The 27,870-nt window shown below is 38.1% G+C and overlaps 1 protein-coding gene across 7 annotated transcripts in view; it reads right to left on the bottom strand.

The window, feature by feature from the left end:
- Nucleotides 1-27,870, bottom strand: part of Usp49 (ubiquitin specific peptidase 49) — an 82,474-nt gene that overhangs the window by 15,035 nt on the left and 39,569 nt on the right. The gene's annotated exons all lie outside the window — the stretch shown is intronic.

Below are 27,870 nucleotides of genomic sequence, written 5' to 3'. Positions count from 1 at the left end.
TTCAGAAGTGGGGGTTAGAGAAGTTGAGGGTCATGTCAGGTAGAGATTGCTGAATGGGTGGAATGTCCTTGCAGGCTGCTCTGTGTCCCCTTTCCCTTCATTACCACCCTCCCAGAGTAGGATTTGGTAGGGGAGTGGATAGGGATTACCTCCAGGGCACAGCTCGAAGACCCCTGGCAGGGCTGAAATCTCTGAGAGAGGTCCAAAAGCTCTGATGAAATGTGTTCTCTGGCTCTGGGACCTGAGAACAGGAACATCCATTAAGCAGCAGGTCTTGGCCACAGGCAAAGGGACTGATGTGCTGGTGTGTCAGAACCCTTGCAAGGTGACTATCACTCATCTATTGTTGGCAGTTGAGTGCTGATGTTCAAGAGTAACTGTGTAATTGTGGGTTACTGCAGATTTGGGGTTATACCAGCATGATAATGTCTGGCCTTCATTAGGCTGAGCTTTCTTCATGCAAAAAGAGTACAGTAGGCTGGGGTGTGGCTCAGTGGCAGAGCCTTGCCTAGCATGCCTGAGGCCCCAGGTTCAGTCCCAGGTTGGCAGGGGCCAAGGGTGCGGGGATAGGGTGGGATGTAGTAGAGTTCTAATAAGGAACTAGACCCAGCACAAAACACTGGTTTGCCCATGGGGAGTGGCCATCCCTGCCATTGTACAGGAAAATGAAAAAGACAGATGCTTTGACATCTGTCATCTGACAGCAAAGGACAGTAAAAATGCTTTACTCTGTAATGAATACTGACTTCTCTAACCATAGTAAGAGCCAGAACTAGGCCTCAGCCCTCTGTACTTCCACTCTCTCTCGTTTGCTTCCTTCCTCTCATCAAATATTCTTAAGTCCATTCTAACTAAAGAGAGACAGAGACAAAAAGACACAAGGTTGCCCTGCCTCTCGACTACCCTTGACACTGGTTAGACTCCTCCTCCTGCCCACTTGACCTCTGGAGAGTAATGTGCAGATGAAGCTCCCTTACAGCTCCTCCTCGGCACCCAGATTTCATGGGAATCGTTTTTGCAAAGGTCACTAGTGCTTTCCTTAGAGTTAAATTCATTAGCCTTTTCTCACTCTCCATCCATATTTGTTCTGCATTTGACACCAAGTGTGCATTCTCTCCTGAACTTTAGGCCACCTTTCTGCTCTGGTTTTCTTCCTACATCTGTAATCACACCTCTGTTTTCATGTGTCTCCCCGTGCCTTGACATGTAGGCTTTTCCTAAGGTTTTGTCTCCAGTTCTCAATGACTTATTTCATCTATTCTTCAAGCATCATTTCAGTACAGCATTATGTATTTTAATTCCCACAAATATTTTTAAATTGCTTTACCCAGATATAATTTACATACTATAAAATTCATCCACTTAACGTATACAACTCACTTTTTAGTATATTCACAGAACCTCAGCATACTTTTGAATATAAAATGTTTCCGTTTCTGGTCTGGGGGTATGGCTCAGTGGTAAAGCATTTGCCAAGCATGTGCCAAGCCCTGAGTTCATCCCCACAACCAGAAAAATAATAAATAACAAAGTTTTTTTAGAAGTTTCCATTTCATTGCAGCACTGGCTGAATTTTTATATACTGATACCTGCATCATGGCACACGACTATTATTGATGTTTGGAGGATGAAGCTACTGCATGGCTTTTCTGTTTGTTTGGTAGCAGTGACTTGACAAAGGTCTGTACCCAAACCTTAGCCCTTTTTTCAGGATGCTAGATTGAGGGAAAGGTAGCAAAAGATTGCTCATATTAAATTCAGAAAATTCCGAACACACTGGGAGACACACACACATACACCTCTCTCCCTCCCTCTTTCTCAGAAGTACTACCCCTGACTGTGCAGAGAAGTAGCAGCCAAAATAGGAGAGATCCAGGCTAGCTGTGTAAGGATTACTCAGGCCTGCTTCAAGCTTAATTGTCTGTTGGGATGGCGTGGGGGAGGGGAGGGCCAGCTCTGTAGTAGAGTGCTTGCCCAGCATGTGCAAGGTCTTGGACTCAATCCTCAGCACTGCAAAAATAAAAACAGTAGTTTGTGTTGTCTCCAGATCAAAGGAATCTGCTTGCTACAACTAGGTGTTGGCTCTGTACCTTTTGGAGGTTATCCATAGTATCAACCTCAAACAGGCAACTGTGTGCATTTTGAACCGCTCCCGTAGCTGGTTACCAATCTGTTCCAATGCACAGGCCCTGCAAAACAGCAGTCCCCTCAGTAACTCAGGGAACCAGCTCAGTCAGCTAATCTAACTTCCCTGTGAATGCCAACACATGAATTCTCCAACTAATAAAAGAAACATGTCACTCACAGGCCAGGATTTTCTGTTGGCCAAGAAAAATAATTATCCTATACAAAAGAACCCTGATCTGTTAATTTGCTAACTCTTTTCTTTTTCGAAGATAGGCATTGGATGTCATCTTTACCCACATTGTATACATGGCACAGTGGCACATAAATCAATTCCATAAGTGCAACAGAAACCTTACTTCAAACAAGTGCAAATGGGTAGGAGACTTGGACAAGGCAAACTACCTCCTGTCTCATCCTGACTGGATTACTACATTGGCAGCAATGTCTGTAATACCAGCCACTCAGGAGGATATGGCAGGAGGATCTCAAGTTCCAGTCCAGCCTCAGCAACTTAGTGAGACCTTGTCTCAAGTAAAATAAAAAGGGTTGGGGATGTAGTTCAGTGGTAAGCATCCCTGGGTTCAACTTCCAGTATCACAAAAAAAAAAAAAAAAAAAAAAAAAGAATTTTCCTAAAGGCAAAAGGAGAATTAGATAGGTATGAAATGATCTCCCTCTTAAACATATATGTTTTGTGCTTTTGAGATGAAACAAGAGGGTTCAGTTAAAGAGAGGAGTCAAAATCAAGACATAATAAACCCCACAAGAGCTTGTGCATATCTGCAAGCAGGGATTTAAGGATATCTGTATAACAACATCTGAAAGAGGAAACCAAAGAGTCACCAGCAATTCTGTTTTGTTTTAGCATGATCTCCCCTGACAAGCTAGTGATAAAACAAGGTCCAAACTAAAGGCTCCCTGTTCTTTTGTCACATAGAAAATTCTATTACACCAGGCACAGTGACACAGGTATAATCCCAGGGCTAGGGAGGCTGAGGCAGGAGGACTGCAAGTTCAAAGACAGCCTCAGCAACTTGGCAAGGCCCTAAGCAATCTCAGCAGGACCCTGTCTCTGAATAAAATATAAAAAAGGGCTGGGGATGTGGCTCAGTGGTTAAGTGTCCCTTCTATTACTACCACAGAGAAAATCGGTGTGTACCCTTCAAAAATCTGATCATAGGAACCATGATTTGTCCCTGCAGTATGCCTCCCAAATACCATGTTCTCTACAACTGCTAGACAACCAATCAAAAACATATACATATGCATATACCCATATATCTATGTCAAAGTGTGTGTGTGTGTGTGTGTATATATATTCTCATACCTTCTTGTATTATACCCTTTAAATAGGTGTGGTTTATTATTTGTAAATTACAACCCAGTGTAGCTGTTAAAAACTATGCATAGAAATAAATAAATTTCTTCTAGTAGCTCCTTAAACTATTAGATGAAAACTGACAGGAAACTTTATAACAGGTGAATAAGGCTGACAACCTGACTCCATGGGTAAGTTTACCCTAAGAGTAGGACAATCAGACCTCACAAGTATGGTTCCTAGCAGCATCACCTGTCAAGTACTCATGCTAGAAGAACTGAGCCTGAGTCCAATGACACCTTTAGATTTAACTACCAGGTTATGGGAAACCTAGGAGATAGGAAATTAACACCACAGGCTGTTATTAGTCAAATCACCAAGAAAGCAAATGCTACAGTATCAATGATACGGCTTCTTTAACAAATAAATGACACGGAGACAGAGAGTGGATCTGCTATAGATCATCAGAAACTTAAGAGACAGATCAACCAAACATAATAAATGGTTCTTATTAAGACACGAATTTGAATAAACCAACTATAAAGATATTTTTTAGAAAATAGGGGAAAATGTTCTAAAATACTGTTCTCTAGCTGCACCATTGTTTTTTTAAAACAGCTTTATTGAGGTATAACTGACATACAATAAACTGAAGGTTTGAAGTATACAATTTGATAAATTTTGTCAAGACATATACTTGTGAAGCCAAAATTAAAATGAACACATCTAACAACCCCCAAAATTTACTTGTGCCCCTTTGCAGCCCCTTCCTCCAACCTCCCTTCCCCACTCCCATCCCACAACTGGAAAAAATGGAACAGAGACTAAGTATTAGCTGACACTAAGTAATGATTACCTTGCTACGATAATGGTACTATAATTTTATTTTTAAAATCTTTGTATGGTAGCAATACCTCTGAGGTGTTTACAGGTAAAGTATGATGTGTGGATTTTTTTTTTTTAAATAACCTAGGCAGGGGCAGGGAGGGGTAGAAAGTGGCAGGAAGAGACAAAACAAGATTGTCAAAATATTGGTCATTGTTGAGCCTGCTTGATGGTTACATAGAATTCATTCTACTAATCTCTCTATTTTTGTGTATGCTTGAAAAATTATATAAAAAATATTTTTATAATTTCATCGTTAACCCATGAGTTATTTGGCAGTGTGATGATGTTTGTGTTTGGTGGTGTTCAGAACATGTGGTCTGTATCATATTGATAAAGACTTCTTTTGACATGCAGTTTAAGTGAAATATCATAAATGACTGTGTATACCTGAAAAAAATATTTTTAAGGACAAAAAAGCAAACAATATCTTCTCTGATAATAAGAGAAAACCTTAGATTACAAACCATTCACACACAATTAGTGGAGTTTTGAAGCACTCTTCATTTCCACCATCACTTTACTGTCATTTCCAGCTTTACTCTGAATGCCCACTGCCTGCCCTATGCACACCCCAAATCAAAGCAGCGGGGTTTTCCTGGCAGTATTGGCCACAGAGATCGCCTGCATGGGCCTTTCGGTCTGGCCCCAACTCCACCTTTTAGAACCAGATGGCCACTTCTTTGTAAGCCCCCTCCAAATTTCTTTCAATAACCTCACCAGATTTTATCTAAAATTCTGTCTATAAAGTTTTCTGAATATCTCTGCCTTTTCGGAACACCAAGCCACTTCAGGCAGTCTGTTGAAATGTCCTTGCTTGATCTCATGGTTTATCTTTCAGAAACTTCTTCCTTTACTGAGAAAGAAAAATCCCTGATTTTTTTTCCCCCAGAATTCTTCTCCTTCCTCATTCCAATTATCCAGATTGAAAGGAGTTTAACACCTTATACCCCAAGTCTCACTGTAGTCTCAGCAAAGTGTGGCTCAAAAATTAAATTTTTAAAATCCAAATATTTTTGTTTCTCTGACCCCAGTCATATTAATGTTACTCTCAGTCTACAAATGCTTGGTGTGCTACAGCAAAATCTCACCACACAGATCTAATACAATATTCACAAATATCAACCAACTGATTGCCAGCAGGGACTTTGGAACACATTTTGTCATAGAAGTAATGTTATGACTAGCACTCAGTCTCATTTTAAAAGCCTACTGAACCTACAGTGTATCTATAATACAGTACTACAATACTAGTACAACCACTATGGAAGCTATCAAATGAATTATCTTTTTTTTCCCCCTAGTACTGGTGATTGAATGCAGGGACACTCTACCACTGTGCTACACCCCCAGTCCTTTTTATCTTATTTTGTCTTAAGTTATTTTATCTTTAAGTTATCTTGTTTTTATCTTAAGTTGCCCAGGCTGGTCTTGAACTTGTAATCCTGCTTCAGCCTCCAGAGTAGCAAGGATTACAGGTGTGCACCACCACACCCAGCTTCAAATGTATTTTCTCTGAGAAAATTAATTCAAACGTGCAACTTGAGATGCCAGGAATTGCTTTCCAGCTGCAGCCCAAGCAGTGAAATGGGGAACACCCTCCTCCTACTTTCTCCACATGGCTGAAGAGGGCTTTCCACATTTCCACACATGGCCATTTGTATGGAAGACACATATATACATTAGGAATTGCCTGCAGAGGAAAAAAAAAAAAAAAAGGAACAATTTCTGTCAAAATAAATCTGACTAGAATTTACAAATGGGTCCTCAGGATTAGATGCCAATGTTGGCTGCTTCGGTGGCTATTCTAAGAAATGGGAACACCATCTTCTTGATGTCCTGCTGCTTAAATGACAACAGTAACATTTAGTCCTGTGCCCTGCCCCACACAGCACACCAGAACATGTCAGGACAAAGACCCATCTTATTTTGGACAGAGACACCATATGTATATATGTAGTAGTAGGAACTGAACCTAGTGGTGTTCTACCACCAAGCAACATCCCCAGCCCACTCTAATTTACATTTTGAGACAAGGTCTCAATAAATTGCCCAGGATGACCTTAAACATGTGATTCTCCTGCCTCAGCCGCCTGAATATCAGCTGGGATTGCAGATGTGTGAAAAGCACTTGGTTTCAAGAGCAAAGATAACAAAGGTCCAAAGAGAAGATGTCAAATACACAGGAGTGATTGTTAAATATATACTAAAGAAAAAGTTGGAAGGTACAAAGAGAACAGTCAGGAATGTTAATAGGGAACCAATAGCACAAATTATAAATCAGTCATAAAATGGAAACCAACAGTTGTTTAAAAAAAAAAACAGTATGTGAAAAAGCAAAGGGACAGAACAGTGTATACAATGTGTCATCACAAGTATAAAAACAGCAACACACATATTTAGAGAATAAACAAGAATCTAGTAACACAACATACCCTGTGGTAAACTAGTAGAGGAAGAAAGAAGACTCTGTCGTCAACCTCTGCACCTAGGGGATATGGCACTGAGGAAACTCAGTGTTTCAACAATCATAAAAATTCAGGCATCGAGCTGGGTGCGTGGTGAAAGCCTATCATCCCAACGACTCAGGAAGCTGAGACAGGAGGAGGGCAGTTTGAGGCCAGCCCTGAGCAACTTAGTGAGACCCTGTCTCAAAATAAACAATTAAAAAGGGCTGGGGGTGTAGCTCAGAGGTAAAATGTCCCTGGGTTAAATCCCCAGTACCAAAAAAATTTTTTTAAAATTCAGGCATCAGCAAGATGACTGAAGGTAAGCACAAAGTAAACATGTTTTGTCATGCTTTCATTAGGAAATAAGATTTTGAGATAAGCAGCCTGATGGCATTCATGGTATACAGAGTACCTGAGTTTATGTTCCAGTAGCACTAGGCACTTCATAAAGAGCCCTCTTGCTGGCATGGCGGCACATGCCTATAACCCCAGCAGCTCCAGAGGCAGAGTAGGAACATTGCAAGTTCAAGGCCAGCCTCAGTCTCAGCAACTTAGCAAGACCCTGTCTCAATATAAATAGGGCTGGGGATGTGGCTCAATGGGTTCAATCCCTAGTACCCTACCCCCCAAAAAAGAAAAAGCCCTTTCCCTTCCCCTGTCCATAACTTTACAACTGGCAAAGTACAAATGTCTTATTGCAGACTGGCAATACAACAGAGCCTCTGCCAGTCAAGTGTCAATCACATTTCATATCAACAAGGTACAAAGGTAATTTCTACTCTTCTTTCCAGGTGGCACTCCCAAAAGCTGTGCATAGAATCAAATTCATGGGTAGACTCTTTTCCCCAAATCTCCAGAAATCTTCCTTTCCCCCATGGAACCGCTCCTAACATTATTCCAGTTTACTGGTCAGTAAAATCTCTCTCTCAACACCCTACCAACCTCTCTGAAGGAGTGGGGGCAGTGGAATATGTTGTGTAAAGAGAGAAAGGGGATTGGCTGAATGGTGAGGGTAAGAGCAGATGTACTACTGGAGTCTGAAAGTAGTTCCATCTAACCAAAATACCAGCTGCCATGGCCAGACATGCCACCTATCCCTGAAAACAGGCTCCTATCAGCCACTCATTTTTGCCTCCATAGAGCTTTTGCCTTATCAGATTGATTAATGGAGCACCTTGAAGTAACTAACACTGTGGTCTTGATTTCATACAGTTTCATCTAATAAGGCATTCTTAAACAATTAGAGGACATTTTTATATTAAAAAGAAAAATCACTATGCTTTCAAAACAAATTTTGTTTTCTCTCATATTATCTACTTCTCTTAGGTCTTTAAAAATTGTTTAATAGCAACCCAGAGCAAAGATAGTAAAAGCCCAATAAAGTTGTTAAAAGTAAACCACTGCATTATAAAATGCAGTTGAATTAAAGAAGCAGAATTAGCCTCTGTTCGGTCTCCAGCGAGGGTTTGCCCATTGAATACTTACAGATCCAACAGAATGTGCTGCGTGGCAAAAATATCAAAGGGGCCTTCTTTCAAATAAACCATAGAAGGCATTTGAAAGACATGAACTGTGCATGACCCTCATCTCTTGTGTAAGGGTAAAGCAGGAGTGCTTCTGGGAACTCCACTACAGTGAGCAGACACAAGAGGTGAAAGGACCGGGCCCTAACTCCTGCAAGAATAAGACAGGCTCCCCACATAGAGGGCCACTGCACACCCAGGCAACACACTTCTTGTAGTTTAAGTCCCACTAATCCTAGCACCCCTGCTCCGGTTTTAAAATATCCACCCTTCTGCCTCTGCCAGTGAGTCCCATGATTTGCATTAAGGCATTAAAGTCCCCATTAAAGGCAAACATATAATCTTACAAGGGAAACACATTAAGCTAATCAACTACTAAAAACTAAATACAAGTTCATTTACAGTAGCAGGAAGTAGAAAGCAGAGTTCTGAGGGACAAGATACTGCACAAGCAAATGTGACAGAAAAGAAACTAAAGAGGGAGGGGAAAGTATGAATTAAGGTTGTAATGTCCAATGAGGATGGTCCCTAGAGAGAGAGAGTCAAAAAATAAGCCTTACTGATTTCATAAGTATTTCTTTAGCATCCCTATGTTGCCTGTGGTAAATACCCATCAAATTATAATATCAATGAGGTATATATCTTTAACAAAGATTAAATAACAAAAGGAGGTATCTGTGTAATCCATTATTTTTTATTTTTATTTTTTTTAAGATAGTCTCATTACTTTTCCCAGGCAGGCCTCAAACTATCCTCCCCACCTCAGCCTCCACAGTTGCTGGATGAAAGGCATGTGCCACCACACTTGACCAATTGTCAGGCTTCTGAGGGACAATTTAATGCAATGGTATAGCACTTGCTAATTCTAAGAGGCCAGTTAACTAGTCTTCTAGTAAAGAAAACATCACACTGAGTTGGTCCAGACCCAATTTGGACTTTAATGGAAAAGCAGAAGGTGGACTATTAAGGTGATTATGTCATTAGGCAAGTTCAAGAAATAAGGAATTATATTGTGTGTGGTGACACACACCTGTAATCCCAGTAACTTGGAAGGCTAAGGCAGGAGGATCACAAGTTTGAAATCAGTCTCAATAATTTAGCAAGGCACTAAGCAAACTAGTGAGACCCTGACTCAAAAAATAATAAATAAAGGGACTAGGGTTATAGCTCAGTGGTACCAGCGCTTGCCTCGCATATGCAAGACACTGGGTATGATCCTCAGCATCACATAAAAATAAATAAATGAAGATGTTGTGTCCATCTACAACTAAAAAATATTTAATTAATAAATAAAGGACTGGGGATATAGTTGGTGGTAAAGCATCTCTGGGTTCAATCCCAGCACCTAAATAAATAAGGAACTGTCACTTTGTACATGGCAGTGACATAATGTGTCCAAAATAATAGTTAATTATCTTCTGAAAATTAAGTAAAAAAGAAAAAAAATGTAGTGGAAACAGAATCCATCTGTTAAAATAACCAAAACCCTAAGTTCTGGTAACAGCCAGATACTAGGGCTCTGAATGACTACAGAGTTCTGAGGACCCCCCAAAATGATCAAAGTGACCCAGACAGAATATGATTGTTGAGGATGTCAGTCTATACCTGACCATGGACTGGAGATCAGCAGTAAGAGGGGGTGTCCTCTGGCAAATCAGGCATTTATGAAGTCAGTAAGGTTCATAAATATAACCACTTGAGTCTGGTGACAGCATGAGGGCCTGATACCATTATTCACTAAAATCATCCAGCAGACTCCATCTGCACTTATTCCTTGCACAGAAAACCAAAATTGGTTTCCCATGTAGCCTGCCTTCTGGGAGAAAATGCAATAACCACCAAACTTAAGTATCAGTGTGCTTAACAGTTTTATTTCTCATTGTAAATTAATCTTCGCTCTGATGGTTTTGACCAAATAAGTCACTTCCCAAGATAACTGGTCATCATATCTTGCTCTCACAAAATTGAAGTTCTAGACTTTTAGAGTTAAGGTCTAGACCCTAGTTATAACTTCACCAGGGCACCTGGGAGGGCTCTGGGTAAGAAGCTGACATTTTCAGGATCTCCATTCCAGAGCTCCCCAAGTAGAAAACAGTTGGACAACTGTTGGCTGCAGGTAGATAATTTTCAGTATTTTTATGATTAACATGCATTATAAAAAAATTAAATTAGGGCTGGGGTTGTGGCTCAGTGGTAGAGCACTTGCCTAGCACTGGGTTCAATCCTTAGCACCACATTAAAATAAACAAACAAATAAAGGTATTGTGTACATCTACAACTAAAAAAAAATTAAATCAACTGCCATTTATTAAACATTTACTACAGTACAGTCAGGCACTGTTCTACTAACACATATCATTTATTCCTCATGACAAGCTGATAGTGATTTTAACCCTATTTAAAACAGAACAGTTGGGCACGGTGGCACACGCCTATAATTCCAGTGGTTCAGGAGACTGAGGCAGGAAGATCTCAAGTTTGAAGTCAGCCTCAGTGAAAATAAGGCACTAAGCAACTCAGTGAGACCCTGTCTTTAAATAAAATACAAAATAGGGCTGGGAATGTGGCTCAGTGGCCAAGTACCCTGGAGTTCAATCCCTGGTAACCACCCCCCAAAAAATTAATTAAAAGTAAAATAGAACAAAGAAGTTCAAAGGTAATGAACACTATCCATGGTTGCACCACTGCTACATGGTTAAGCTGTGACATAGACTTCAAACTGGCTGTTAACTAAATGTGCTCAACCACGATCAGAATGTAATTTTGTTTTTAATTTTCATCTTCTTGATTATCAGAGTAGGGTTGGAAATCTTTTCAACTATATATGGGCCATTCTCTTTTCTCTTCTGTGAACTGACAAAATATGCACTTACCACTGTACTTCCACTCACATAAAAACTTACCAGAACTAATATGAACTAAATTGCTTTGAAGCACTAACAACAGAAACAGACTTAATATTGGCAGAAACAAATAATAGGCATTACCTATTCTAAGAGATGAACCAATCCTGTTTTTGATTGGGTGATTTGCCTTTTTCTTATTAAATGATTAGAGTTCTATATATTTCTGGATAAAAGGCCTCTGACACTTAGATGTACTGTAAGTATCTGTGTACAAGTGTGTGGCCTGTCTTTTGTTTAGGGTGTCTTTTGTCATGCATAAGATTTGCAATTAATGCAATCACATGTTATATTTTATGATTTTATGTTTTATGAAATCATTTCTTACCCCAAGATGATACAGTTTTTTTCTAAAAGCTATATAGTTTGCACATAGGTTGCTGACACATCTGTGTTGTTTTGCTTTTATTTCCTATTCTTTTTTTTTTCTTTGTGCTGGGGGTTGAACCCAGGGTCTTGTGCATGCTAGGCAAGCACTCTACCAATTGAGCTATATCCCCAGTCCCTTTTGTCTCCTATTCTGTTGGCCTATTTGACTCCCATTATCAAAAAGACAAGTTAAACAAACCTTGCTGGCTCACACCACCTCCTCCTCTCCACCAATTCTTTTTAAGTAACTTTAGCCATTTTTGTTTCTTTATTATATGAAACTTAGGGTGAGCTTGTAAAATTCTGTCCAAAAAATCCTTTTGAAAGTTTGATTGCCATTGCATTGAATTTATAAACTTCTTTTGGAGAGAACTGACCTCTTCATGATAGTGAATCTTCACATCCATATCTACATGTAGGTACTTCCTGGACACCTTCTAAGGTTTTTGGGAATGGAACCTTTTAAAAATATAATACACAGTTACCAAATGATTACTGCTAACGGACCAAAATGTAATTGATTTTTATATTAGTTTGAATCATATGAGCTACTGATATTAAATATTTTGAACCAAAAATTATACCTTCATATTGTTCAAACATTGCTAACCAATACTCAGCAATTTTGCTAACAGTTAATTGCTCTAATAATTTGTAGATTCGCTTGAACTTTCTATGGGTGACCACATAACCTTCAAGTACAGACAGCTTTTCTCTTTTTTCTTGTCTTCTGGCATTAGCTAGGAACTCTGGTTCATTAGTAAATAGTGAGGATGATGGAGTGGGTACCATGTCCTGGCCTGAACTTTAGAGGGAATGGGTCTACAGTTTTACCAGGAAGTATAATGTCTACCTAGGGGATTTTTGGTTAACTTTAGGTTATGAAAGTTCTCTTTTATTTCTAGCTTGGATTAAAAAAAATTAATCAAACTAAATATTAAATTTCATCTAATATTTTATTCTGCACCTATTAAGAAAATCACACAACTGTGCTTTTAAAATATGTTGGTTTATATCAGTGATGGGTTTTTCAAAGCTAAAAATAGCATGTGAAAGATTTGGTCTTGATGTTTTGTCTTCAAATACAATGTTATCTTCAGTCTGTTAAGATTATAATTAAAAATTTAAAATTATTTTTCAGATGTGAGATTAGTCTTTCCTTTTCTTACATTGCCCTTCCCTGTTTTACTATTAACTAATTTCAAAAACTGAGATGGGTGACTTTCACTGTTTATTTCTAGAACTTTTTCTTCCAAGGCTTATCTGTTCCAGAAAGACCTGATAATAGTTACCCGCAAACCTGTCTCTTCTGGACATTCTATAAGATGGTTTTAGTGGTTGATGTAGCCAAGTTCCAAGCAAGATCCAAGGGTCGGTGTGTAGCAAGGCAGAGCACTTGCCCAACATTCCTGAGGCCCTGAGTTTAATCCCTAGCACTATTTGGAAAAAAAAAAAAAAAAAAAGCGCAAAACAAGACCCCCAAATCCTCCCAGTGATTACAGGTCTCTAGGCCTTGGGAAAGTGTGTTCCAGGTTATCCAGTGTTTAACCCCTGAAGAAATTCCATGTTGGTTTTTACTTCCGAAAACATTAAACCAGGTGCATACCTGTAATCCCAGCTGCTCCTGAGGCTAAGGCAAGAGATTCTCAAATTCAAGGTCAGCCTGGGCAACTTAGCAAGACCCTGTCTCAAAATAAAAAATAATAAAAAGGTTGGGGGTATAGCTCAGTGTAGAATGCCCCTGGACACAATCCCTGGTACCACAATAAAGAATTTTAAAAAGAAAATAAATATTATGCTAATGGTAGAAAGAAGGACAATGGTAGAGGAAATAATCAGATGTTCAATTCAAATTTAGGAAAGTAGTATGAAGCACCAGTACTGCAAGACCAAGAGCTGTGGCCTGGTGCACCTGGTGCTCCTGGTACAGGCTGAGGGGACATGGAGAGTATGACAGACCCCTCCACTAAGACTACCGGTTTTATTGCTATAAAGAGTGGTACTATCACTTTTGAAATAACTAAATCATCTCCTTTCCCCACTAGTTCTCTTGGACTTCTAAATCCATAATTAATATTAACCACTGTTCCAAATGAAAACTAAAGCACCAATCCACAACTACCACCTTTAATGGCTTGCTCATATGATAAAGTTCAAGTTTCTCAATGGGATTTTCAAAAGCATTCCAAACAATCTGACTCCAGACTAGCTTCTCATATTATCTACACTCTTTGTGAATATAAACCACCAGGTCTACTGATCACCTCTCCTCAGAAGTCCCCAGAACACTCAACTCCTTGCCATGCTATCCTTCCTCTTCTAATCCTTAAAGCCCCACTTAAATCCATCATTTTTTTTTTTCATTTTTGGTACTTAAGATTGAACCCAAGGGTTTTCCCACTGAGTTATATTCCCAGCCCTTTTTCTTTTTGAGTCAGGGTCCTGCTAAATTAGAGCCTGCTAAGTTTCTGAGGTTGGCCTCAAATTTATGATCCTCCTGCCTCAGCCTCCTGAGTCACTGGAATCACAAGCAATGTGTCACCTGCCTGGCAGGTCCATCATTTTCATAATGGGCTTTTTCTGACCACTCTACCACACATGAATCTCCTCAGTTGTTTATCTGGCTTCCTAGTCATATTTCATACTCCTTAAGGCAACAGCTACACCACTAACTACTTTTTCAGGGATTTTGGGATTTTGATATAAAGAACTAAAAATTCAATCCCAAAAAATTCATTTCCCCCTGAGCATCTTTTACTGATGTTGGATGCCAATCTTGACTTCTAATCCTAGGTTGAGCTCCTTCACTTTGATAAATAAACTGAACTGCTTTCCATTATGCAGAGACAATTATCTTCTGAAATTCTGTGATTGCTCATTTAACCTATTCTTTCCCAGTTCCAGCTCCTTTGCCAGGTACCATACAGGACTGTCACGCTTTTCTAGCTACATGGGTATGTATCAGTAATTGCTTAGGTCCCAGTATAAACACAACTAGTACATGCAGGCAAAAAGGTCAAACATTTAACAAGAGCTGGCTTTTTAGACAACTTGCACACATGGTGTTGTTTGCAAGGACAGGAAATAAACACATTAAAGATGCCATTTTTAATGGCTCTCAATATGTGGCATATTTAAATGAAGTTAGTTTTTTTTCAACCAGATACTCAGTGTTATTATGGCGACTATGTTGTTCAAAGATACCAGCTTCCACTAGAGGGCATTTTTGGAAACACTTTATCACTACATATTAATTTAGTAAATAAATATTTACTGAGCCCACACCTGTGATGTACCAAGCACTACGTTTTAGGCACAGAAGCCAGTCAAAATAGGATTAGGCAACACCACAAAATCTCAATTAACTAAAATGACTGAATAATTTGATGTCTTTTTGAAAAAAAATTTTTAGTTGTAGATCGACACAATACCTTTTATTTATTTTTATGTGGTGCTGAGGATCAAATCCAGTGCCTCACACATGCTAGGCAAGTGCTCTACCAGAACCACAACCCCAGCCTCTAATCTGATGTCTTAAAACACTAAATCTAATTCAATATTTCTTTAACTCTTTTGTGATCCACGGTCTTGTGATACTTCTACTTACCTTTCCCTGCCCTTTTTTGAGGAAGGTGCCTTTGACTTAAATTTCCATTAATAAAAAATTTAGACCTACATTCAGGGAAGTAAATTTTTGTTTATTCTCATTACCTACATTTCTCCATTAATTCTCGGTTAAAATAAATGATTAATAATTTGAGAATTATAATAGATGATAAGGTGTTTAAGCACTGACATGTAACCTTGCTCCAATAGCTTCCTCCAAACTCTAAAGATAAAGATTTTAGAAAGTGACTTTAGTTTGAAACCCAAAAAAGTGTAAAAAATTCCATGTGAAATACCTACCCCAGTTTTCTCTCACTAGTTCTCTTTGTTATGGGTCAGAGTTTTCTTACACTTGCCATACATCACAGGTGAGAATCTAGGTTCAGCAAAGGCAGATGTGGACATGATTATCACAGCATGGGTACAAGGGAAATGTAAGAAATAGTACTAATATTTTGTTCTATACCCTTATATGGGCCAAGTGATGAAGAGTAGGCTGACAATTCATCTGGAAGATCCTGGTTATTAACCTAAGCCCAAGTTATTTAGTGTATGACTCCAAGTGCAATGAATATACCTAACCTACTGAATGAACATCACAGCTCAGCAACACAATAACACTGTGTACAGTACCCATTGTTTACCTTCCTGATTACATGAAGGTAAACAACTGGGTTGCAGCTTGATGCTACTTTGTAGCATCATGACAATCTACTGTACTACATATTGCTAACTCAGGAAAATATCAATAATCAAAATTTGAAGCATGGTTTCTACATAATATGCACTGCTTTCACACAATTGTAAAGTCCAAAAATCACAAGTTGAACCATCATAAGTTGGAGACCATCTGTACTTGATATATTTAAGAAACAGGAAGAAAAAATAATGTTAACAGTAGAAATGGGGAGATAGTGGCAAAAGAAAGAAGAAAAGTCGTGGTGATTCTTAAGGTGATGCAACATTCTAACCCCAAACCACCACTAAGTCTTCAGCATAGGTTTCTCTCCACCATTATGGGAGCAATCCTTAGTTTAGAGAACACATCTGACTATGGGGTTGCAAAGTATAGTAATATAAGTAGCAAAGGTATAGTAATGCCTTTTGGATAGGTACATGATTAGATGAAACAATAAGAAATATACATTTAGCATGCAAGGGAGGCTTTAGAGAACTTAAAGGCATGTTCATGCCATTAACATTCCTATTATAAGATTCTAAAATGCAGTCATGAAAGACAATTTGAATACAACTTAGTTTTGCTAGGTTACTCAAGTTTAGAAAATGGAAGGCACTGCGATGTTAACAAAAATATTATTTTAAGAACCAAAGAAGGGCTGGGGATATAGCTCAGTTGGTAGAGTGACTGCCTCACAAGCACAAGGCTCAAGGAACTTACCATGTAGAGAGGCTTAGTTTTTCTTCCATTCTGTGCTTAAGGTCCAACTACTTATGAAGTCTATTCTGAGTTCACATTGCATTTACAGGTTGTTTGCTTAATTTTTACAGTCTTTTAAATATTGATACTTTTAATTTAAAAATCTGTCTTCCCATTCAGAAGGTAAGTTACTTCAGGGAAGCTACCATCTCCTCATATCTCCAAAGCCCACCAAAATGCTTTAAATATAAAAGCATTAGAGGGAGTGCTATCTGCACGATGGCAGACTAGGCAGCCACGGTCCTTCCCCAACGGAAGTATAGAGAAGGCCAGAACCATGCCTCTTCCAGTCTATTCCCAGGGTCAATGGAATGCCTAATAGATATTTAAATTATTTACTGAATAAACTAATGAGCTGAAGGGCCTGTGGAGGCCAGTGGGGACAGTGTGAACAAAGACAAGAGGACAAGAGGGTGTTTTTATGTGCCAACAAAAGACCATATATAGACCAGAATACCTCTGTAGGTACTCTAAAGAGCTGAGAAACTACAGTGTCCAAACCAACATTAAAGCCAGAAAGAATACAGAAAAGAGATAGGAAATTTCATGGTATTTTGCATACCCATTCATGTCCCCACCCCTACACAGCATAGCACAGAGCAACTGGGAGAAAATTCTGTCTCCACCACCCCACCCTACACTGGGCTTCCTCTCTTTGGAAAAAAATAAGTGGACTGTGTATTCAATATTTTGGTTTGTCTGGGGGCTGCCTGAGGCACTGGTTTTTATCTCACCTGACTCAGAATACTGAATAAAAGCCATCAGAGTTTGGAAGTCACTGAAACTAAAGAAAGTGCACACTGGCACTGCAGTTCTGCAGGCAGATGTCAGGGGGAGCAAGAGATCTGAAAAAGAGATCCTAGAGCCACTAGCAGGGCTCACTGGTGAAGGTCTTCTACACAAAGCCATTACACAAAGACTTGGAGAGGTACTTTTTTTTTTTTTTTTTTTTTTTGGTTGTGCTGGGGATTTGAACCCAGGGCCTTGTGCTTGCTAGGCAAGCACTCTACCAACCGAGCTATATTCCCAGCCCTGGAGAGGTACTTTTAACAAATTTCCAAATCTCAGATTACAAGGTGTACAAGTGAAAAAAAAAATTTTTTTTTTCAGGGAGATATGGCTCAGAGGATCTTAAAAAAGGCAGATCTATAAAGAAGTTAAAATATCTGTTTTAAAGATGCTCAAGAGCTAAGAGAACACAGATATTAAACTAAGTGAAATCATGAAAGCAACATGTAAACAGAACTAAATAAAACAGAACCAAAACTATTAAAAAGACCCAAACAGAAATTCTGTGGTTGAAAAACACAATAATTGAAACTAAAATTCATTGTAAGGGTTGAACAGCAGACTTGATCAGATAAAAGAAAATAGGAGCAAACCTGAAGGCAGGTCATTTAAAACTGAGTCAGACAACATGATTCTATATTTAGAAGATCCAAAAAATTACCATCAGAAAACTTCTTGAACTCATAAATGAATTCAGCAAAATATCAGGATATAAAATTAACACCCCAAAATCAACTGCATTTCTATGCATTAGTGATGAATCAAGAAATTGGGAAAATTACCCCATTCACAATTGCCTCAAAGAAAATAAAATATTTGGGAATCAATCTAACACAAAAGGTGAAAGACCTCTACAATGAAAACTACAGAACACTAAAGAAAGAAATTGAAGACCATAGAAAATGCAAAGATCTCCTGTGTTCTTGGATATGCAGAATTAATACTGTCAAAATGACCATACTACCAAAAGCACTATATAGATTCAATGCAATTCCTATTAAAATCCCAATGAAATTCTTCATACAAACAGAAAAAGCAGTCATGATATTCCTTTTGAAAAATAAGAGGCCCAAAATAGCCAAAGCAATCCTCAGCAAGAAAAGTGAAGCAGGAGACATTCAATTCTACTATGGAGTTATAGTAAGAAAAACATCATGGCACAAAAACAGACAGGACCAATGGTACAGAATAGAAGACACAGAGACAAAGCCACATAAACACAGTTATCTTATACTAGACAAAGGTGCCAAAAACATACATTGGAGAAAAGCTAGCCTCTTCAACAAATGGTACTGGGAAAACTGAAAATCCATATGTAATAAAATGAAATCAGACCCCTATCTCTCACCCTGCACAAAAATGAACTCAAAGTGGATCAAGGACCTAGGCAACAGACCAGAGACCCTGCATCGACTAGAAGAAAAAGTAGGCCCAACTCTCCATCATGTCAGCTTAAGAACCGAATTCCTTAACAAGACTCCTAAAGTGCAAGAAGTAAAAAAATCAAGAATCAATAAATGGGATGGAATCAAACTAAAAAGCTTCTTCGCAGCAAAGGAAACAACCAAGAACATGAAGAAAGAGCCTACAGAATGGGAAAAAACTTTTGTCACCTGCAGATACAGCATTAATCTCCAGGATGTATAAAGAACTCAAAAACCTTAACACCAAAAAAAACTAAAAACTAAAAAACAAATAACCCAATCAATAAATGGGCAAAGGAACTGAACAGACACTTAACAGAAGAAAAAAATACAAATGGTCAAAAAAAATATGAAAAAATGTTCAACATCTCCAGAAATGCAAATTAAAACCACACTGAGATTTCTTCTCACTCCAGTCAGTCAGAATAGCAATTATCAAGAATACAAGCAACAAAAAATGTTGGTGAGGATGTGGGGAAAAAGGTATACTTGTACATTGCTGGTAGGACTGTGAATTGGTCCACCACTCTGGAAAGCAGTATGAATATTCCTCAGAAAACTTGGAATGGAACCACCATTTGACCCAATTATTCCACTCATCAGTTTATACCAAGGATTTAAAATCAACATACTACAGTGACACAGCCACATCAATATTTGTAGCAACTCAATTCATAATAGCTAAACTATAGACCCAACCTAAGTGTCCTTCAGCAGATAAATGGATAAAGAAATTGTGGTATATATACACAATGGAGTATTACTCAACCTTAGAGAAGAATGAAATTATGGTATTTGCCAGTAAATGAATAGAGCTGGAGAACAGCATGCTAAGTGGAAATAAGCTAATCCCAAAGAACCAAAGACATCTCTGATATGAGGATGCTAATTCACAATAAAGGGGGAGGATTGGGGAAGAATAGAGGTATTGTCCATTAGGCAGAAGGGAGTGAAGGGAGGGGAGGGGGTAAGGGGGTAAGAAAGATAATAGAATGAATTGGACATTATTACCTTATGTGCATATATGATTATATGATTGGTGTGATTCTACATCAGGTACAACCAGAAGAATAAGAAGTTATACTCCATTTATGTATGATGTGTCAAAATGCATTCTACCGTCATGTATAACTAATTAGAACAAACTTAAAAAAGAAAATGAGAAGGGAATCAAAGCATATCGATGCAAAAAAAATCAAAACCACAAAAGAAAGCAAAGAAAGAAAAGGAGAAATAAAAAAGCTACAAGACATACAGACTAGACAAAATGACATTAGCAAGTCCTTCCCTATCAAAAGACATTGATCTGTTGAGTGGATTAAAAACTGGGATCCAACTATATGAAAGATTCACTTTAAGACATTGACTGAAAGGAAAAAGATGGAAAATGATGTTCTATGCCAAGGTAACAAAAAGATAGCAGAAGTAGCTATACTAATATCACACAAAATAGGCTTTATAATTGAAACTTATTACATGGGACAAAGAAGGACATTATTTGATAAAACAATCAATTCACTAAGAAGATAAAGCAATTAAAAGATCTATGCACCAAATCTTAGAGTTCCTGAGTATATGGGGAAAAAAAAACTTTCAGGAGAATTACAATCAACAGCAGGAGACTTTAATGCACTTTCAATAATGGATAGAACGACCAGGCAAAGGCCAATAAAGAAAAGGAGGTCTTGAACAACACAAAAAGACCAACAGGACTTAACAGACATGTGCAGAACACACCACCCAACAAGAGCAGAATATAAATTCTTCTTAAGTGCACATGGAACATTCTCTAGGACAGACCACATGTTACGTCACAAAATAAGTCAACAATTCAAGAAGAATGGAATCATACAAAGAGTCGTTTCCAGTCACAGTGGAATGAAAGTAGAAATCAACGACACAAGGAAAACTGGGAAATCCACAAATATGTGGAAATTAAACCACTCTTAAACAGCCAAATTGTCAAACAAAAATTTATAAAGAAAATTAGAAAATAACTTGAGACAAATGAAAATGAAAACACAATATACCCACACTTATAGAATGCAGGAAAAGCAGTGCTAAGAAAGAATTCTGTAGTTATGAAAGTCTACATTAAAAGAAGAAATACCTCAAATCAACAACCTAACTTAACATATAAACTAGAAAAAGAAAAAATGAAACCCAAAACTAGCAGTAGGAAGGAAATAGTAAAGATCAGAGCAGAGACAGACAAAATGGGGAATATAAAAATAGAAAAAAAAAATCAATGGCACTAAGTTTTTGAAAAGATCAACAGAACTTACTAACACTTGGCTAGACTGACTAAGAAAACAAGAGAAAAGACTTAAATAAGTAAAATCAGAAATGAAAGAGGGAGCATTATAACTGATGCAAAAGAAATAAAAAGGATCCAAGAGAATATATTAAGAACAATTATATACCACCAAACTGGATAACCTAGAAAAAAATGAATAAATTTCCAGAAACTTACTCAGCCTAACAATGCTGAATCATGAAGAATAGAAAAGCTGAAAAGACCAGTACTGAACAAGGAGATAAAATCAGTAATCAAATACCTCCCACAAAGAAACAGATGGTTTCACTGGAGAATTCTACTAAACATTTAAGTAAAAATTAGGTTCAAGCCTTCTTAAAATCTTCTAAAAAAATTGAAGAAGAGGAAGCTGGGCACAATGGCAAGCACCTATAGTCCCAGCTACTCAGAAGGCTAAGGCAACAATCACTGGAGCACAACAGTTTGAAACTAGCCTGGGGCAAGAAAGCAAGACTTCATCTCAAAGACAAAAATAAATGGAAGAGAAGGAAAAGTTCCAAGATCATTCTAATATACTAGCATTATCCTGATACCAAAGCCAGACAAAGACATTACAGGAAAAGAAAACTATAGACCAATATATCTGATGAATATTGATATAAAAATCATAATAAACAATTCAATAGCACATTAAAGAGTATATACAATGACCAGGCTGAATTTATTCCTAGAATGCAACAATGATTCAAAATATGAAAATCAATGTAATATAACAAATTAACATAATGAAGTACAAAAACTATATATCATTTCAATTCATGTATAAAAACATTTGATGAGGCTAGAGATGTAGCTCAGTGGTAGAACACTTGCCTAGCATGCATAAGGTCCTGGGTTTGATCCTTAGCAACCCCTCTCTCTCCAAAAGCCCTTGACAAGATTAAACATCCTTTCTGATAGAAACACTTCATCAACCTAGGAACAGAAAGAAAATGCTCCAATATAATAAAGGCCACTTATGAATAAAGGCCCACAGCTAATATAATGAATGGTAAAAGACCAGAAAGCTTTTCCTCTAAGATCAGGAGTCATGACCACTTTCACCACCTCTATATAATTAAGCATGGGAAGCTATAACCAAATTAATCAGGCAAGAAAAGAAATAAAAGTTATCCATGGACTGGGATTGTGGCTCAGCAGTAGAGTGCTCGCCTAACATGTGTGAGGCACTGTGTTCAATCTCCAGCACCACATATAAATAAATAAAATAAAGGTATTGTGTTCACTTACAACTAAAAATAAATAAATAGATATATAGATGGATAGATAAAGTTAAAAAAGAAATCAGTCATCCAAATTGGAAAGGAAGAAGTAAAATTATCTTTTTCACAGATGACATGTTCTTAGACATAGAAAATCCTAAAGACTCTACAAAAAAAAAAAATGTAGGAACTAATAAATGAATTCAGTAAAGTTGAATGGTATAAAATAACTTACAACAGTTACATTTCTATATACTAACAATGAACAATTTAAGAGGAAATTAAGAAAACAATCCCATTTATAACAACCAAAAAAACAAATATTTTGGAATATAGTCGATCAAGGAAGTAAAAACTATAAAACACTGACAAAAGTAATTAAGGAAAACACACATTCATATAACATCCCATGTTCATGGATTAGAAGTCTTAACATTATTACAATGTCCATGTTACCCAATGTGATCTACAAATTCAATGCACTCCTATCAAAATCCCAAAGGTATTTTTTTTTGTAGAAACCGAAAAACTCATTCTAAAATTCATATGGAATCTCAAAGGATTCTAAATAGAACAGTTTTAGAGAAGAAGAACCAAGTTAAAGGACTCATACTTGCCAATTTCAAAATTTACTACAAAACTACAGTAATCAAAAAACTGTGATATGGTCATAAAACCAAACATATAGACCAATGGAACAGAATAGAGTCCAGAAATAATTCCTTGAGTGTATGGTTAGATGATCTTCCACAGGGTGCTAAGACCATTCAATGGGGAAAAGACAGTCTCCTCTACCGTGTTGGAAATCAACATTTAAAATATTAAGTTGGATCTTTATCTTTAACCACAGATAAAAATGTATTCCAAACAAAATTAATTCAAAATGGAATTTTCCTAGGGAAAAAAAAGGGGGAAAGAATATCAGACTTGGCGATGATTTCTTGGCTATGACATCAAAAGCATAGACAATAAAAAAAAAAAAACAGGCAAATGGTACTATATCAAATTTAGGACACAAACAACAGGATGAAAATGAACCTATAGAATAGAAAAAAAATATGTGAAAATCATGTATTTGATAAAGGGTTAGTATCCAAAATATCCAGAATATAATAAGAATTCCTACAACTCAACAAGAGATCAAACAGCCTGATTACAAAATAGGCAAAGGGGTAGCTGGGCATGGTGGCTCACACCTATAATCCCAGCAACTTGGGAGGCTGAGGCAGAAGGATCACACATTTGAGGCAGCCTCAGCAACTTAGCAATGCCCTGCCTTGAAAAGGGCTGGGGATGCAGCTCAGTGGTAAAGTGCCTTTGAGTTTACTATGCTAAGTGAAATAAGCCAGTCACAAAAAGATAAAGATCCCATTCATATAATGCTATGGTTTGGATGTCTTTCCCCCAGAATTCATGTTTTTAAAACTTAATCTTCAAAGACATATGTTAATGCATACAGTGGTAGGGCTTCCAGGAGGTAATTAGGATTAGATGAGATCATTAGTCTGTTCCCACCCCCCACGATACTATTAGGCTTTTTTAAGATGACAGAGATTCTAGCTAGTGAGTTTGCTTAGTCTCAACATGTGATGCCCTGTGCCTTATTAAGATTTAGGAAGAAGGTCCTCCCTGGATGTATGCCCCCATGCTCTTGGACTTCACAGTCTCTAGAACCATGAGCTAAATAAAACTCTACTTTTTTTGTGTGTGTGGTCAAATGGACCTTTTTTTTTATCTGTTTATGTGCAGTGCTAAGAATCAAACCCAGTGCCTCACACAAGCTAGGCAAGTGCCTACCACTGAGCCACAACCCTAGTCCCAAACGTCTACTCTTCATAAATTACCCAGTCTCAGGTATTTTGTTATAGTAACAGAAAATAGACTTAAGATATATAATATTTATAAAGTCAAATTCATAGAAATAGAAAGTAGAATAGTGGCTACCAGGGGCTGGGCAGAAAAGAAATATGAGAATTGTTTAATGGATTTAGACTTTCAGATTTGCAAAATGAAAAAGTTCTGAAGATCAACTTCATAACAATGCAAATATACTAAATACTAGGGAACACTTCACTTAAAATAATTATGGTGAATTTTATTAGAAAACATAATAAAAAAAGAAAGAGCATTGAAACATTTTTTCCAACACAAACAAGACTTCAGAATTTATAATCTTAAGTGGAAGTTAAAACATAAGCTCAGAGAATCTGGATGGTAAAGATGATCTCAGGTACCAAGGCAACCACCAAAAGCCTAACTAAGAAGCCAGGCATAGTGGTGCACACCTAGTTCCAGTACTAGGGAGGCCAATGCAAGAGAATTTTAAGTTCAAGGCCAGCCTAGGCAACTTAGTGAGACTGTCTTAAAATGAAATTTAAAAAGGACTAGGGATGTAGTTCAGTAGTAAAGTGCCTGCCTAGCATGTACAAGTCCTGGATTTCATTCAGCACCACACACACCTGTGCGCAAGCGCGTGCGCACACACACACACACACACACACAGAGACAGATAAGCTATAATTCAACTAGGAATTGTCTGAATATGCTCCCAACCAACAGGATAATACTATCACTTGGGAATTCATTTGATTCCAAGGTAATTTATCCTGACCCAAAACAGAATCTAATTCCATCAGTCAGTCCAGATGAAACGAGTTCTCTAACCACTAATCTTCAAATCAATCATTTTACTGGGGTCTGGGGCTGTAGCTCAGTGGTAGAGTGCTTGTCTAGCATGTGTAAGGCATTGGGTTCAATTTTCAGCACCACATATAAATAAATAAAATTAAAAGATCCATTAACAACTAAAACAAATTTTTAAAAAAATAATTTTAGACATAGCAGAGCAGCTCCCTCACTGCAATCTATTGAAAGTCAGCCCTCGACACAAGGGTCAACTAGTACTCGCAAAAGGACAGAGGTTGACCAGTTGTCCCGACCTGAACCAATCATAGGATGCAATTCACTGGTTACTTTGATATCATCCCCCAGTTCTGGATTACTTCATTCCTATGGTGGGTGTATACTCAAGGACAGATAAATCTGCCTAAAATCAGGAAGAAAGACAATTGCTCATGCTGACAAGGAACTTGACATCCTCCTCTCTCAGTCAGCCTGGAATCCCAGGACATTCGGCTCTCTCTCCTTCCTTCTGCAAACGATGGGACATGGTGTGAATAGGTGACGGTGTTGGAGAGGTGGAATATTTTTCTCCTGGACTGCTGTCAAATGTCAACCCTGCAGTAGGACACATCTGTTTGTCTCACAGTGGAGGATTCCTCAAGGATCTTCAAGGAAAACATGGAACAGGAGGGAGTCCCAGAGACTCTTCCCATGAGACAAACACCTCTCTCTCTCTCTGTCTCTCTCTCTCTTAACCCCTCCTTCCTTCCCTCCCTCCCCACCCCCTCTTTTCTTTTCTCCCCACCTTTTCTTCTTGGAAATGAGAACCCAGAGTTTAAATAAAGAATAACAAACAGCAAAAAAGAAATAATAATAATAATAATAATAATTTTACTGGTCAGGATGAGATTCCTATTTGTTTTGTTTGGGAAACACTGTTTATGTAATAAGAGCTTATATCTCTCCAACATTCTGGGTGTTAAAATATTCTTTCTCTTACAGTAAAGACAGTAAGTAGATTGTAGTTCAGATTGGTGTGTGTGTAAGCACACATGCACACATATACATCTTCTTTCTTTTTTTTTTTATTTTTTAGTATTAGGGGTTGAACCCAGGGGCACTTAACCACTGAGCCACATCCCCAAGTCCTTTTTTTATATTTTATTTTGAGCCAGGGTCTTGCTAAGTTGCTTAGGGCCTCCCTACGTCGCTGAGGCTAGCCTTGAGCTTGCAATCCTCCTGCCTCAGCCTCCTGAGTTGCTGGAATTACAGGCGTGGACCACTATACCTGGCTACACAAGTGCATCTTTTAAAGATCCATGAAATCAAAAACATCAGGAAGTCACTGCTTCAGATCAAGTCCTCTTAGAACAAAGCCTTGGAGAGCCCTTTTACCTTACTATGATTCTATACATCAGAATTCTCTGGAGAAGAGCTTCTCATGATAACTGCCAGCATTAGTCTTAGGCTCTTCCGCTAAAGTTTTCTTTTATATAATGCCATTCCCTCACTAAAAGTACTTTTATTTTTCATTTTCTGTTCCCTACAACTGCGTAAAATGTTAAGGTAGGGATTTTTAATCTCTCATTTATAAATAAACTGAGAAGGAGTACAGCATAGTGGTTAAAAAGTTAAGCCAAGCGGCCTGGATTGGAATTTCAGCTCTTTGCTTATAGCTGTATGTGACTGGCAAAAGATCTCTGTGGACCAGTTTCCTTCCCTCACCCATAAAACAGAAACAAACACATTTCGACTACACAGGTTTGTTGTAAGCATTAAATTAGTTAAGAGATAACAAAATGTTTAAAGTAATACCTGACACATAGCCGGAGCTGAAGAAATGACAGTTACTACACAGCGATCATGTGGCGTCCTCCAAAGAGCAAGATGACATTGCTAACAAAGTTACAAAGCTTGCTCCCTGCTGAGATTCTTCCAGCAGACCCCCACAAACTCCCTGCCCCCTGGTTGAGTGCTGCAGAGGTAATGTACAGATATTTCTGGGCAAATGATTGCTCTGGGCTCTTATTAGTTACCTCTTCAAATAAAACCCAACCTCCTAAGAGCTCCATACAACCTGCCCTGCCATTTAAATGTTATAGGTTTGTTTGTGATTTAAAACTACCTTCTCCCAGAACCCTTGATAGCCTGCACAACGGAAAACTTGACACCTTTAAGGTTTTAAGAACTTGTAATATTAATAAGCTCTGACACTTCAGCAGCCTTTCTCTCAAGCATGCATTCTGAAATTCTCTGCTTTGCATTCCCAAGTAGCTTCTGGGTGGTAAGTTGAACAGAGATAAATCAAGCAGAATATGCCAAAGAAACACTTTGAAGACACACTATGGTACAACTTCAAATGATACAGCACCACTGGGGACCCAGAGAATCACAGTGGCAGATAAACCTGGGGGGCCTTGATGAGCACCTGGAGTATTTCTTTCTGAAGTGAGGATGGCAAGTGCTAACTGTGCCAAGCTCAGTACATGGAGTCTGCAGCTACGATTCAGACCAGGTGTGCAGCTGGTGGGGATCTGCTGGCTCCACAGCAATTGCTGGTCAAGTGACTGTCATCTTCAACTACAAAGAATCAGGTGGCTCTCTACTCTGCATTCTTTAGCTGGTTATTTATCTTTGTGCTAAAGTGACAGTTGGCCTCAAGGCATATTTACTCATCTGCCCAGAAAAAAAAAATACACATAGGGAAAACACACAAAGGGCTTAACAAAATTTGTATTGAGTCATCTGACCTGTAATCTCCTTTCAATGCTCTTTGTCCCTCACTCTAGAAAGGGTTCTTAAAAGCTAAGAGTTCTAGTTAGAAAGGTAAGTTTTATGAAGTTGGAAAGTAGGAGTTTTGTTTTGCTTTTCATCCAGAGTATCCACTCCTCCAGCACA

The sequence above is a fragment of the Sciurus carolinensis genome, chromosome 7, assembly GCF_902686445.1.
Source record: "Sciurus carolinensis chromosome 7, mSciCar1.2, whole genome shotgun sequence".
NCBI lineage: Eukaryota > Metazoa > Chordata > Mammalia > Rodentia > Sciuridae > Sciurus > Sciurus carolinensis.
The sequence above is the reverse complement of the archived record's forward strand: the minus strand, read 5'-3'. Positions and strand labels throughout refer to the sequence as shown.